Genomic DNA, 13,515 nt, shown 5'->3' with positions numbered 1-13,515 from the left:
GGTTTAATCTCACAGATACCTTGTGGCTTATCAGAACTAGAAGTGACTGACCTATCTCTCCGCTCAAAAGAGACATTTTGTAGGGATGCGTCGCTCATGGTCTCAAACAACTCCCAGGCATACTCTTCATTCATCACAGAGCCTCCACATGAGGCATCAACCATCACATGGTTCTGCGGGAGTAGCCCATGATAGAAACTCTGCACTAATTGCCACTTAGGGATGTCATGGTGTGGACACTTACGAATGAGATCCCCATATCTCTCCCAAGCCTCATAGAACTGTTCATTCTCAGCTTGTCGGAAAGTGGTGATCTCCTGTCGAAGTCTGAGCGTTTTCCCTACGAGGAAGTATTTCTTAAGGAATGCCGCGCTCATTTCCACCCAAGATGTTATCGAGTTGGCTGGCAAAGTAGTAAGCCAATGTCTGGCGTTTCCTACCAGAGAGAATTGAAACAGAATCAATCTTAATGCATCCATCGGAAAATTATTAATTAAAAGCGTGGAACTAATGGCTTCAAATTCAGTGATGTCTTGATATGGATCATCTTGAGATTGCCCTTGAAACTTAGGGAGCATTTGGAGTGTACCGGCCTTAATCTCATACTGGTTAGCCGTGATCGTGGGTAGTCGCACACAAGATGGTGTAGTGTAAGTCGCGGGGGCGAAGTGTGAGTTGAGAGGGAGGGGGTCAGGTATCACAACCCTCCTCTCTCCATTAGGATCATTATCTGCTATTATGACTAAGTCGGTCTTTCTGTTACCCTTACGGCTCTTTTCCAAGTCAAAATTGAGTGGAATAAGTTCGGGTTCCAAAGACCGATGACCAAGCATGCAAGATCAATGGCCCTTGATTGTAAAAATGGGGTACTCCAGACACATACACTAATTTGCCAAAAAGAAAAGCAAAACTCATAGTGGGTCAACGGAATCGCTTTATATCACGGCACCGCTGCTACACAATAATTGATTGATGTTCATTCTTTCGGTTGGATGCAGCCTTTTGCTTCGTGCTGCTAGCACATGGAACTCTGAGTTGTGTGAACTTTTAATTGAGGAAGGGGCAGAGGTTGATGCTACGGATAGAGCAGGTCAAACTCACCTAATGAATGCAGTGATATGTGAAAACAAAGAGGTAATTTTGAATAAATTTGCAAGTGAAATTGAATTGCATTACCAAACATGTCCATCTAGCTTTTAGGAGTCATCTTTCTGTTGTATCCAAATAAAGAGTAGGAAGACCTTTCTGAGTTCCTGCATTGTGATACCTTAGGGAGCTGTAAGACAACAGAGGACCAAATTTGTATCTTAATTTCCATTTATTTGTAAGTTGCAATCGTGAGGAATCTGCTAATATACTAGCAGTGACCAATTCTGAATCGTGGAGGATAATGTTTACTGCTCGACTTTTATCAATTCTGGTTGTATAGTGGTGATAGCGGTAGCAATGGTAATAGCCACATCATTGGCGTTATGGTCCCTCATGTTTGCTTTTGATGTCATTGTTGATATGTATGCGTTGGGATACAGAAAGAGGGAGGTGAATTTGAAAGTCTTGAAGGTCCCCGAGATCGAACAGAAGGTAAAATACTTCCATTACCAGATTAATTTTTAAAAAAACATATACTTTTCGTTTAGGAAATAGGTGGGAATTTACGTTTGTTTTGATATGGCTGGGTAACGTTCTTCACACTTTCAGACAGTGTGATGTGGGCGTGAGTCTCTAAGGTTCCATTTGGATAAGATGGGTTTGAAATGAAGGAGTTGGATTAGGAGGATTTTAATTTAATTAAATTGTTCTGGGTGGCAGGGGGAGGGATCATTGCACCACTGCTTTTCTTTGATGCTTTACACCAAAGAATGCATTGAAGACTGAAGAGGCAGTTTTCCTCTGTGGAATATTGACCCCACCCTATTTAATTTGGTAGTATATTCTCTCTTTTTTCTTATCTATTTTTACTGTCTTCAGAATTTAATAGTAATACAGATAAATTAAAAAAATATGAGAACTGGCTGGTGACTGGTGTGCTTATATCTGCTACTATGTTGTTAAATGCAAAACATTGGCTGGTGTGCTTATATTTACTCTTATGTTGTTAGATGCAGAGCACTGGCTGGTGTGCTTAGATTTTTTCTGATTTTGTTGATGCAGAGCACTGTAGACACCCCAATCTGGATCTCCCAATTGATTTTTTTCATTTTTTCGATTTCTTGTTTCCCCGACGATGAATCAGATCAAAAACAATCTTGAGAATGAAATGGTTTGAGCTTGGAGCGAGTGGAACCCATCCTAAACCCCAAAACCCTGAGTCAAACCCTGATCTCAAGTTTATCCATTGCGCGTTGAATTGGAACTTACGCGCGGTGGTACATCTGCCAGGTGTTGGTCAATCCTCGCGCGTCGAATTGACTCCCTCGCGCGATGGTCAACACCTGTCTCTCTCACCTTTTTCCAGCTAGATTTTGTGATGATCAGGGGTCTACTGACCTGTGGAACCCCGTTTTCGTTGATGTGGGCATGCGTGCCCCTTTTCTTCTTTCCTAGGAAGGGATTCCGTTCCCCTCCTAAAAGAGAAGAGTGCCGGTTCGCGGGAGTGCTTTTTAAGCTGGACGACAAGCGCTCGCGAAAATACAGAGTCGCCACTTGGGTTTTGAAGGTTCGACACCCAAAGAACCATATTTCGAAGCACTTGCCACGCTATTTGATTTGAAAAAGTTAAGGTACCAGTCCGTCATAACCATATCTGGGTTCGGGAGCCAGGTTACGAGAGGGGAAGGGTTTTGTGGCAACCCTCTCGCCCAATCCGGAGATCGGTCTCTACTAAGGCATTTGCGAAAGATGTTTGTTTGCGATTCTGTTTTATTAATCAATTTTTAGCCAATTAGGGCGGGGGAACAGTTAATCGGGAATTAAAACTGTAACATTTTGCAGAATGTGATGGATAATAGCATGGATGGAAGAAATAACAAGAAATAAATGAGATAAAACCTAATACTGATATCGGATGCCCAAAATAGTGCCTTGGCTTGAGTTTATCATGAACAATGGCCAGCTTGCATGCATGGAGGTTTGCACATGAAAGTTTGACCGTCGCGCGACACTCCCAATCCAACGCGCCAGTGTTGCCATCCTACCAACAGGTTAGATTTTATCTCCTTCTGGGCTCTGGAATGGACCAGTGCACACCCAGGACAAACCAAGCAGTTTATGTATACTGAAAGTAGATGATTATTACAAACAAGACTTAATCAGAAATAAGATGCAATCCCTAAACAACGGGGATGTTAAAGCGAAGGCCTGGATCTTAACTGCTGATGCAAGGGCAACCACTGGAAACAGGATGACCATCGCGCGATGGAGTTAGTTCATCGCGCGAGTGTCCTGACTGGACTTCCAGGAATTGCTTTGCATGCCTGAGCTCTGTAACATATTCAGAAGCAACCCAGGGGCATTCCAAAGCAAGTAAAGGAATAAAGAAAAACAAGCTAACCCACAGATTTTAACATGCATAACAGTGAAACATCCTAAATATTCTTCATAGGAAAGCATAAGATTGTAAATGAACAAGGACAAGGATCCCATCCCCGCGAGAACCATATCATGCTGACTAGAACAGTCGCGCGATGCAGTGGGTACCTCGCGCGTGGGAGTGCTTGTCCACGGTAACTTGTGACTTTGCTGGTTTTAGGACCAGAACTGGTATTGATTACCAGCCTTGGCCCTGCCAGCCCCCCTCAGGGGTCGAAACAGTAAACATAAAGGTATTATACCTTTGCTTGAGTGCCTTAAAAATGGCTTGAATGAGTTGGTGTGGCTTGGACAGTGATTGTGTGGGAATGGGTGAAGTATGGAGTGCTTGGGCTTGTATTTCCTTCTTCTTCTTTGAAAATTTTGGTAACCCCTTGAAAAATGGATCATGGGGGGGTACTTATAGAAAGAAGTGTTGGTTGGTGGCTAAGCAAGGCAATGCAACTAGCCAACAAGGCTAGTTGCAATTACTTGGTGGAGAAGTGGGGTGCCAAAGGTGATGGGAGAATGGGGGAGAGGTGGTGCAAGGGCAACCCTGCAGAATGCTGTTCAGTCGACGAAACGGGGTTACACAGGCCCATAGACCCCTGATCATCACGCAATCCAGCTGGAAAAAGGTGAAAACAACAGGTGTCAACCATTGCGCGAGGGACGGGTACCATCGCGCGAGTGTTCAACTAGCCCTGCGAAGGTCAATCAGTCAAAACTTTGACTTTGACCACCACCTAGCAAGTGAATCATCGCGCGAGGGTTCCAGTGGGTCGCGCGATTGTCAAAACTGAGGTCAGGGTTTGATTTTAAGGGTCTTTAGGGTTAAAGAAAGGTTCCACACACACCAAGCTCAAGCCATTTCATTCTCTCAACACTGTTTTCGACTTGAATCATCATCGGGGAAACAAGCAACCGAAAAATGAAATAAAACGATCAGGAAATCAGATTGGGGTGTCTACAGTAGTCCCTCTTTGACGGCACGAGGAGCACCATTGGCTGGTACGGGTAACGTCAAAGATTTCTAGACACCCATCCAATTTACCCAAAAGCTGATTAAACGAAAAAATGCAAGCAAGTATATACAAATACCGTGCACCAAGGGATTGGAGAGCAGATCGATCACTGATTTGGATTCGGACAGATGGATCGTCGCTGATTTGAATTCGGACGGATGGATTGTCGCTGATTTGAATACGAACGGATGGATCGTCGCTGATTTGAATTCGGACGGATGGATCGTCGCTGATTTGAAAATGGATGGATGGACCGTCGCTGATTTGAAAATGGACGGATGGACCGTTGCTGATTTGAAATTGGACGGATGGACCGTTGCTGATTTGAAATTGGACGGATGGATCGTCGCTTGAGTTGAATTAGGACGGATGGACCATTGCTGATTTGAAATTGGACGGATGGATGTCGCTTGAGTTGAATTTGGACGGATGGATCGTCGCTGATTTGAATTCGGACAGATGGATCGTCGCTGATTAGAAATTGGACGGATGGATCGTCGCTTGAGTTGAATTTGGACGGATGGATCGTCGCTGATTTGAATTCAGACGGATGGATCGTCGCTTGAGTTGAATCTGGACGGATGGATCGTCGCTGATTTGAAATTGGACAGATGGATTGTCGCTTGAGTTGAATTTGGACGGATGGATCGTCGCTGAGTTGAAATTGGGTGGGGCAGACCACTGCTGGGGATATAAAGGACATCTCGAAGGGATCCTAAAATCAATTGCAAGGCCTGAGTAAGACTCCTAGGCCATTATTAAGGCGATACATAAGATCGGGCCTGAACCAGAGGCTCAACCTGGTGAGCGGCCGAAGTGGACCATTGCGCGAGGAAGCCACACCATCGCGCGATGGTTTCTAGTTAGGGTTTGGGTCTGAAACAAGCCCAGATCGGGCCCATGGCTGCCTTCTTCCTTTTAATCGATGAGGATGTTCTGAAACCGCTCACGGCAGTTTCAAACTCCCCCTAACTCCATTCTCTCTCAAAACTCCTCTTCCAAACCCTTGATTTTATTCCAAAACCAAGAAATCCACACACGTACCAACACTCATGGCGGACCACGGCGTCAACGGGGGTAGTGGAGAAGTAGTTGATTGTCCGGAGGACGAGGGAGGACCAATGGAGGTTGAAACAAGGGATCAGCCACCAGCGGGGGCTGTCGCAAGTACCAGTGCAGAGGTAATGGGCGGCGGCGATGGCGAACAGGGCCGCATGCAGGAGGTTAGTGGTGGCGTCGAGCATTGCGCGACAGAGTTAGATCGTCGCGCGACGGAGGAGGTCGGGGCCGTGAGGGCTGGAGTCGAGCAACTGGACCAGAGCGAGATCGTGATTGGCTCGGTGGTAGTTCCGAGGGTGCGGGCAGCAGAGGTGCCGATGATAGGGATGCTGGGCCGAGTGAGATTCCGTCGAGGGATCTGGCAAAAGGCAAGGGCGTGGTAAGCGAGGAGGAAGGTGCCACAAAGGTTCCTGAGGAGGAGGTACTGTTCCGGCCAGCAGCAACATCGTCGGGCCATAGACCGATCACAAGACAGGATCTTGCAGAGTTTCTGAGCGAGGAGAGACTAGCCCGGCTCCTCAAGGAGGATCCCATGATTGGGGCTGCTGTTTTGGAGGCTCAAGAGGAGCGAGAGCGGGTGATAGCCGCCTCAGAGGTCGCGGCGAGGGCCGAGAGGGCGAGACCCGCTGAGGAGGAGGCTCTGAGGGACGCAGAGACCGAGGAGAGGATTGGAGCCAGGGTACATGGGCCTAGGGTGACAGCGGTGTCTGAGGCGGAGAGTTTGACTCGTGCTCCGTTTTCAGCAGAGGAGTACAAGCCACCAGTTCCACACTTGTTTGTACCATCGGGTCTTGCAGCATACAAGCCACGGCAGTCGGAGTACGACTCTGAGCTTGTCCTGAGAGACCTTGAGACCCATATTTCGAGCAACTGGTCTGAGGTAGACTTTCGAAAATCCCCCTTTTCCTTTTGCAATTGCAATTTAAAATACAATGTCTGTATTCGAATATCGAAAGATGTAAGATAATCCTTGAAGTAGACTCAAATGGCAAAACCATAGCTTCATATTGAATGTCAAGCATGAAACATGATAACTTGAACCAACCATCTGTTGCCGGACTGCATTGATTACCTAGAACTTGAAAATGAAAGTTTTGTATGTTGATTTGTTTCCTATTGCTTGTTCCAATGTCTGATGCAGGAGAGAGCGAGGCAGAGAGATATTCGAGGCTTCGGGGGTGCATGTAGTTCTCTGGTGTTGTACCAGAGTTTGCCTGAGAGGGTGAGGCAATTGGTAGATGAGGCAGGCTTCGGGGAGTTCATACAGACCCTTACTCCGGTTAGAAATGACCATGCTGTCCTGGTTGCACTTGCAGAGAGGTGAAGGGATACCACCAACACCTTTCACCTACCGCTCGGGGAGATGACGGTGACGCCTATTGACTTTGCGGCAATCACTAGCCTGAGGGTTGGGGGTGATCTTATCCCGTTTGACTCGGGCATTCAAGAGGACGAGGTAGCCTTGGAATGGTTCTTGGGAGAGGTGCCCAAGGTTGAGGAGGGGATGGCGAGATATGGACAGTTTACCAGATACCTCGAAAAGAAGGTGACGACTGAGCGGGAGGCGGAGCAGATGGCCCGGGCGTACCTGTTGTACCTTTTTGGCGCTACCCTGTACCCGAATAGGCGTAGCAAGGTCCACCTATCGTACTTGCCTGCACTGAGAGATTTGAGGACAGCCTCACGCTTTGACTGGGGAGGAGCTGCACTTGGCGCAGCTTATGGCTTTATGGGGGACTCGTCGAGGACAGAGATGAGCACTGCTGGGTACTGGCGGATTTGGGAGGTATGATTATAATAGAGTAAAGCACATTTCCAATGTACACTTATCCACTTGAGTACATAATCTGCTTAATAATATTTCTGCGTTGTACTGACGATTTGATCTCTTGATAACTGTGCAGCTCTGGGCCTATGAGATTTTAAACATGTGTAATCCAGTGACGAAGAGCCTAGACTTGGGGATCCTCCCATGTGCTCATATCTGGAGCAAGAAGAACATGGGAGAGAAGAGAGGGAGAGGTGACCTGAATGACTTCAGGATATACCTAGACGAGCTCCGACCCTCACAAGTATGACATGACTTTATCAAACAGAAATATGCATCCATTTTTATTGCTTTAATGTTGTCGCTGACCGATACTTGCATTGCTTGCTTGTGCAGGTAGAGTGGGATCCTTAGAGGGTGGCAGAGCCAGAGCCTGAATACCTGGCCAAGAGCAGGGTTGTGACAGCGAGCAGGGTGCTGCTGGAGTTAGCCTTTGGTTGGCAGTGGTACTTGGGTGACCAAGTGACACGCCAATCACTTGGCTATGCAGGGTTCCAGGTGCCCAGACTGCTTCCACCACGGGCCTCACACATAGGGGAATACACGTTGGCCGAGTTAGAGATCTTTACACGGCCCGACACCGACTTGACACGCTACCTGCGTCCTGGCATGGACTATGCGGTTTACCAGAGAGAGCGCTTGGCGGGGCCGCTGAGGGTGCGAGAGTTCAGGGAGGTCCGGAGTCAAGCTCGTGGAGCTGCTGAGGAGAGGAGAGCCATTACTGTGAGGCAAAGTAGTGGTGAGAGTCGCGTGAGACGGGGTCCGAGTGGACCAGTGATAGGTGGGCCACCAGAGTTGACGTGGCAGATAGCAGTGGTAGACTCTCAGGGCAATCCAACTTAGCTACACCTAGCCCCTGCTAGAGTTGAGCCAGCGCCCGTTACTGTGCCGGTAAGACATTGTAGCCTGTATTATTGTACTTCCATAAAATTTTGAAACATTGCCCAGTTGCTTATGTTCAAATTATTCTTGTAGGTGCCCAATGAGTGGGTGAACAAGGCTATTCGGCGTATGCTTGCACTGGAGAATGTGATAAGGCAAGCGGCAAGTGGCTTGCCTTTGGACTTGTGCTACCCACCACCGGCGGCCCAGAGACCTAAAGTATATCTTTCAAAAAAATGATACATTCCTGTATTCGATACTTGACATATGCATGCTTTGCTTGATACATAGTATACTTTAATTGCCGTTGACTTTGAAATTGATCTTACCTGCTTGCAAACATATAATACATAGAACGTATACTAAATGTGCAAAAATTTATAATGCAGGCACAGGGACGGGCGGCTCCTAGGAGGAAAAGCGCCAGAGAACCTCCACAAAAGAAGCTAGCAACTAGGACTCCTGCTCCTCCACCCACTACTAGACCATAGACGCGAGGCGTACAGCCACCTGCTGCGAGTGAGGAGGTGGCCCGAGAGGCCGCGGCGCGCTGAGGAGAGGTACCAATTGAAGATGCGCCAAAGACCCTCGCAAGATGAGCCTGTCTGCAAGAAGCGGCTGATCTTGCCCGAGGACTCCGAGGAGGAAGGGGAAAAGGAGGAAGAGGAAGAAGAAGAGGGAGAAGAAGACGAGGAGGCGTCCGACAACAGCGGTTCTGACGACTCAGCGGACGATCCTGGTTTTAGACAGGATCCCAAAGAGAGGGACGACGATGATGACGACGGAGATGGCGACTGGTTCGGAGAAGACTGAGGGTTACTAAGAAGCCTCATTTCACTTTCTGCACTTTTGATTTTTGTTTTTTTGGGCCTGCGTGCCCGCGTAGATAGATAGAAGGCTAGAGTGCCTCAGCTGATACTTTGATAGACGTTTTTGAGGCCTGCGTGCCCTTTTGACTTGATGGACGAGTGTGCCCGAGTTGACATGATGACTTTTGAGTGGCCGAAGTGCCGCACGCACAGTAGTCTTCTTTACTTTGACATAGATAGATTATGGCTTAGCTATAAAATTTGCATTTTTGGCTTATTTTACTCTTGTAATGAATTAGAGTAAATAAGCGTTTGTCACTAATACCATGCTTGCATTGATAACGTACTGAGACTGCTCACAAATACATGTATATGTACAGACAGAACTAGCTCAGAAGGAAAACAAGAATGTATCTTAGGATACAGCCAGGACACGAGGATACAAGGGAATGAAATATTAGACATTCACAAGTCAAAACTCAAAATACTCTATCTTGGATGAAAATGACGCTTCCGTAAGGTCACGTATATGCAAAATGACCTACGAGAGCTGACAAAATCGAGAATCGCATCCCAAAACGCAAACTTGACTGAAAACGTTACGAAGGACACAAAACGGACACGAGATGGAAAAACATGGCTCTATCATGTCCTGGACTGAAACCGACACCTCCGTACAGTCACATTAGGTCACCATGACCTATACGACCTGAGAGAAAAGAGCACGAACCTTTGAACTGAGTTTCAAACCCCCGAAATGGTTATTTGGACTTGAAACGGGCCGCCGAGGGTTCAAAAACTTCGTTAAACGCGATATCTCGAATCTGATGCTTGGATACGATTGCATATGCTCATAGTGACTTGCTGGAACCATAAAAGTTGCAAAAGAACCCTTGGAACAGGAAGCGACCAAAATTGGACAGTAGCTGGTGTAATCTATCAATTTACAGGCTAAACCATCGCGCAAGGGAGTGAGTCTATCGCGCGATGAAGTGGATGCTGCTCACTCGCGCAATGGAATGAGATCATCGCGCGATGGTTGGACCGTGCCAGGCCACCTTTATTTGACCATTTCAGATTTTTAGGATGACCAAGCCTTGTCATCACCCTTTAACTGCTCAGAGTACTTCAGGGGCAGTGCAGAGATGCCTTCACTTTGGAGAAGAGGATGCCACATTGTATGGATATTTGCACTGGGAAAGGAGAACAGTTCATGTATTCTGTGTATAAAGAGGCCAATGCTTTGCTAATGGAAAGCATTCCTCCCACAGTTTGAGAGTCCCACGAGAAGCAAAATGGCAAATAACCTTCCGGTCTTGATTAGCCCGTGGCTCACAGCCTTTGTTGCTGGAGATTGGCTGTCATTCCAGTTTCACGGGCTTGCCGCATTCCATTTTCTTCGCAATGTGAGGGTTCGTCTTGAATTTTTGAGGGCAGCCCTACAATTCTGGGACCCAGAGGTTCACGTGTTCAGGTTTGGGGTTAATGAGCTGTGCCCAACCGTGGAGGAATTCCAAGCATACCTCCAGGGAGTCGCCTCGAGCGTGATTGTCGTGCCGCCTTATAGGAAAAGTATACCAAAGCTCCTACAGTCAAGTCTTGACATTACCAGGGGAGCGGCCGAAAATTTGCTAACCGAAGAGCAGATCAACATCATGCGCCTAATGGAGTGGTATGGGCCCGAGGGGGACGTAGAGGGTATAGCCGTGCAGGCTCGACGTCGATTTGCTCTGGCAATCCCGTGGCTCACAGCCTTTGGGAGTCAACCCATGCTGGTGAGCGTTGCAGCTCAAATGGGCGCCCGAAGAAATGTGGTGCCATTGGTTCTGGCAGAGACACTCATAGGTTTGGATTTGGTTTCTACCGGCCAAACAGATGTGTTCGGTGGTAGTCCACTCCTACTGCAGGTTAACTCTCACTCAGCTCACCTTTTTTTGGTTTTCTCACGTTCCATTTTTACCTCATCTCTCTGCTAAGGTTATATCGAAGCTGCTCACTTGTCTTTCCTCTCAAGTTTTACATAACTTCTCACTTGTTTTTCCACTCATGCAGCTCTGGCTGTCTGACAAATTGGGATTGCTTACAGCACCGAAAGCAAATTGGCCTCATCTGCCCGGTCGAATGCATCAGCGGGGCATGATCTACCCGGAAATGTCTGTGCATCAATGGTACACATTCATGAGGGAAATGCTGCCGAACGAAATCATATGGCGGCACGAAGCCCTAAACATTCCAGACATGGCCCTGAGTTCTGCAGGTTTCGAGAGAGTAGTGATAGCCGGACTGACCGCTTTCACATTCTATATCCCCGGACACATCCTTCGTCAGTTAGGAATGAGCCAAGGGCTCCACCGAGCTGGAATTGAAGACTTCCAAATCCCTGCTTTCACTGCCCGAAATTTGAGAGGATATGAGCACAATTGGGGTCTGAGGCAACTCGGAGGAGCTGACCCAGATTTCAGCACAGAACTTATGCACCGATATCAAGTATGGCTAAGAAGGAAAATTGCAAGCAGGCAAAACGACGACTGACTTCTGACGGATCCTGATGATCTAGAATAAACCGTGAGCCTGTTAAGGCCTCGAGCACTTTATTCTGTTTTTATGCTTAAATCTTTTAAAGACTGCTCAGCCTGTGTAATAAAAGTTATAATTTAAATAAAAATTTAAGTTTGAGAGTTTTCCCCTTTTGATTCAAGTGTTGAACCGCTGCATCACTCAAGTATCGAGTTAACTTTTGGTAATAGGAAACCGTGGATCAAGTTGATTGATTGTGACCGAATCTCACAGAGAGATTGCCTACGTATCCCTTTTCAAGGAATCAGGTCAGCACGTAGTTCAGGCTAAGGTTCACTCGAGTATTTCAGCTCTCCTTTTACGCTCTAAATTTTGCCTAGCGCCGCCACTTCGGGTTTTCAGCCTACCGAGCTTTGATTGATGCCTATTTATTTTTGCCTAAACCGCCTTCTCAGGTTTTCGGTCTAGCAGGCTTGCTCTAATTTTTGCTTGGAACCGCCCACCCTTGTGGTTTCCGGCCCAACGAGCTTCTCTCAGGGATAGTATCGTTTGAGTTGATCCAGGTTAACCAGAGTGTTGAATTCGTTGCCTTCGAGATCAATGAGCTGAGCCGCTCCCCTAGAAAGAATGGTCTTGATGATGTAAGGTCTGGAACTCTTAGGTCGGAATTTGCCGCGGAGGTCAAAAACTGGCGCCCGAATCTCCTTTGTGACCATGTCCCCTTCGACCAAGTCTCTAGACTTCACTCTTTTGTTGAATGCTCGGGCGATTCTCCATTGATACCCCTGAACATGATACAAAGCCCGAAGCCTCCTCTCATCAAAAAGCATGAGTTCAACAAATCTTCCACTTAGCCATTCAGATTCCGAGAGTTCTGATTCTACCATGATCCTCAAAGATGGCACTTCGAGCTCTATAGGGAGAACTGCTTCCATCCCATAGACCAAGGAATAGGGGGTTGCGCTCGTTGATGTTCAGACCGACGTTCGATAACCCCAAAGAGCCAGAGGCAGTTGCTCATGCCAGTCCCTGGCGGACTCCGCGGACTTTTTGATGATTGTCTCGACATTCTTGTTGGCTGCTTCAACTGCTCCATTCGTTTGAGGGCGATAGACCGTCGAATGATGGATTTGGATATTGAATTCTTCGAAGAGCTCCAGGACCTTGCCTTTGAAATGATTCCCATTGTCTGATACGAATGCTTGTGGAACCCCATACCGGTAGATGATGTTTTTCCTGATGAAATGAGCAACTTCAACCGTGGTCAGGGTTTTATAAGATTCGGCCTCCACCCATTTGGTAAAATAATCTATCACCACAAGGATAAACCTATGACCATTCGAAGCAGACGGTCTAACCATGCCGATGACGTCGATACCCCATACAGAGAAAGGCTAAGGCGAAGCCATGCCAAATAGGTTAGAGGGTGGAACATGCATTAGATTAGCATGGATTTGGCACTTGTGACATCGCCGCACATAATCCACACACTGAGATTCCATGGTAGACCAGAAATAGCCTTGGCGCAAGATCTTCCTAGCGAGCATGATGCCGCTCATATGAGGGCCACAGACCCCTTCGTGGATTTTCTTCATGATTCTGACAGCCTCGGTACCGTTGATGCAGAGCTTGTGCATTCCGCAATGAGATCTCCTATATAACTTTCCCCCACAAATGATGTACTGGGCAGCTATCCTCCGCAACGCAGTCTGATCCTTTTTAGAGGCCTCGGCCGGATACAAGCCACTCTCGACGAAGTTCCATATGTCATGGTACCAGGGTAGGCCATCATCAACATCATCGATGGCGTTGATATATTGATAAACGGGGCAGTCCTACTGTTCGATTAAGACTGGACGAAGTTTGACTCCCAAAGGTAACTCAACCA

At 47.3% G+C, this 13,515-nt stretch overlaps 1 non-coding gene across 1 annotated transcript; it reads left to right on the top strand.

Moving 5' to 3' along the window:
* The first annotated feature begins 222 nt into the window (after positions 1–222).
* On the top strand, positions 223–329 carry LOC131305768 (small nucleolar RNA R71). The gene has a single exon (XR_009193327.1). It is a non-coding gene; the product is annotated as a small nucleolar RNA R71 (small nucleolar RNA).
* The last annotated feature ends 13,186 nt before the right edge of the window (positions 330–13,515 follow it).

The sequence above is a fragment of the Rhododendron vialii genome, chromosome 10a (genome assembly GCF_030253575.1).
Source record: "Rhododendron vialii isolate Sample 1 chromosome 10a, ASM3025357v1".
In the NCBI taxonomy this organism is placed as follows: domain Eukaryota; kingdom Viridiplantae; phylum Streptophyta; class Magnoliopsida; order Ericales; family Ericaceae; genus Rhododendron; species Rhododendron vialii.
Note: the sequence above shows the minus strand (reverse complement) of the source record. Positions and strands in the feature narration are given on the sequence as shown.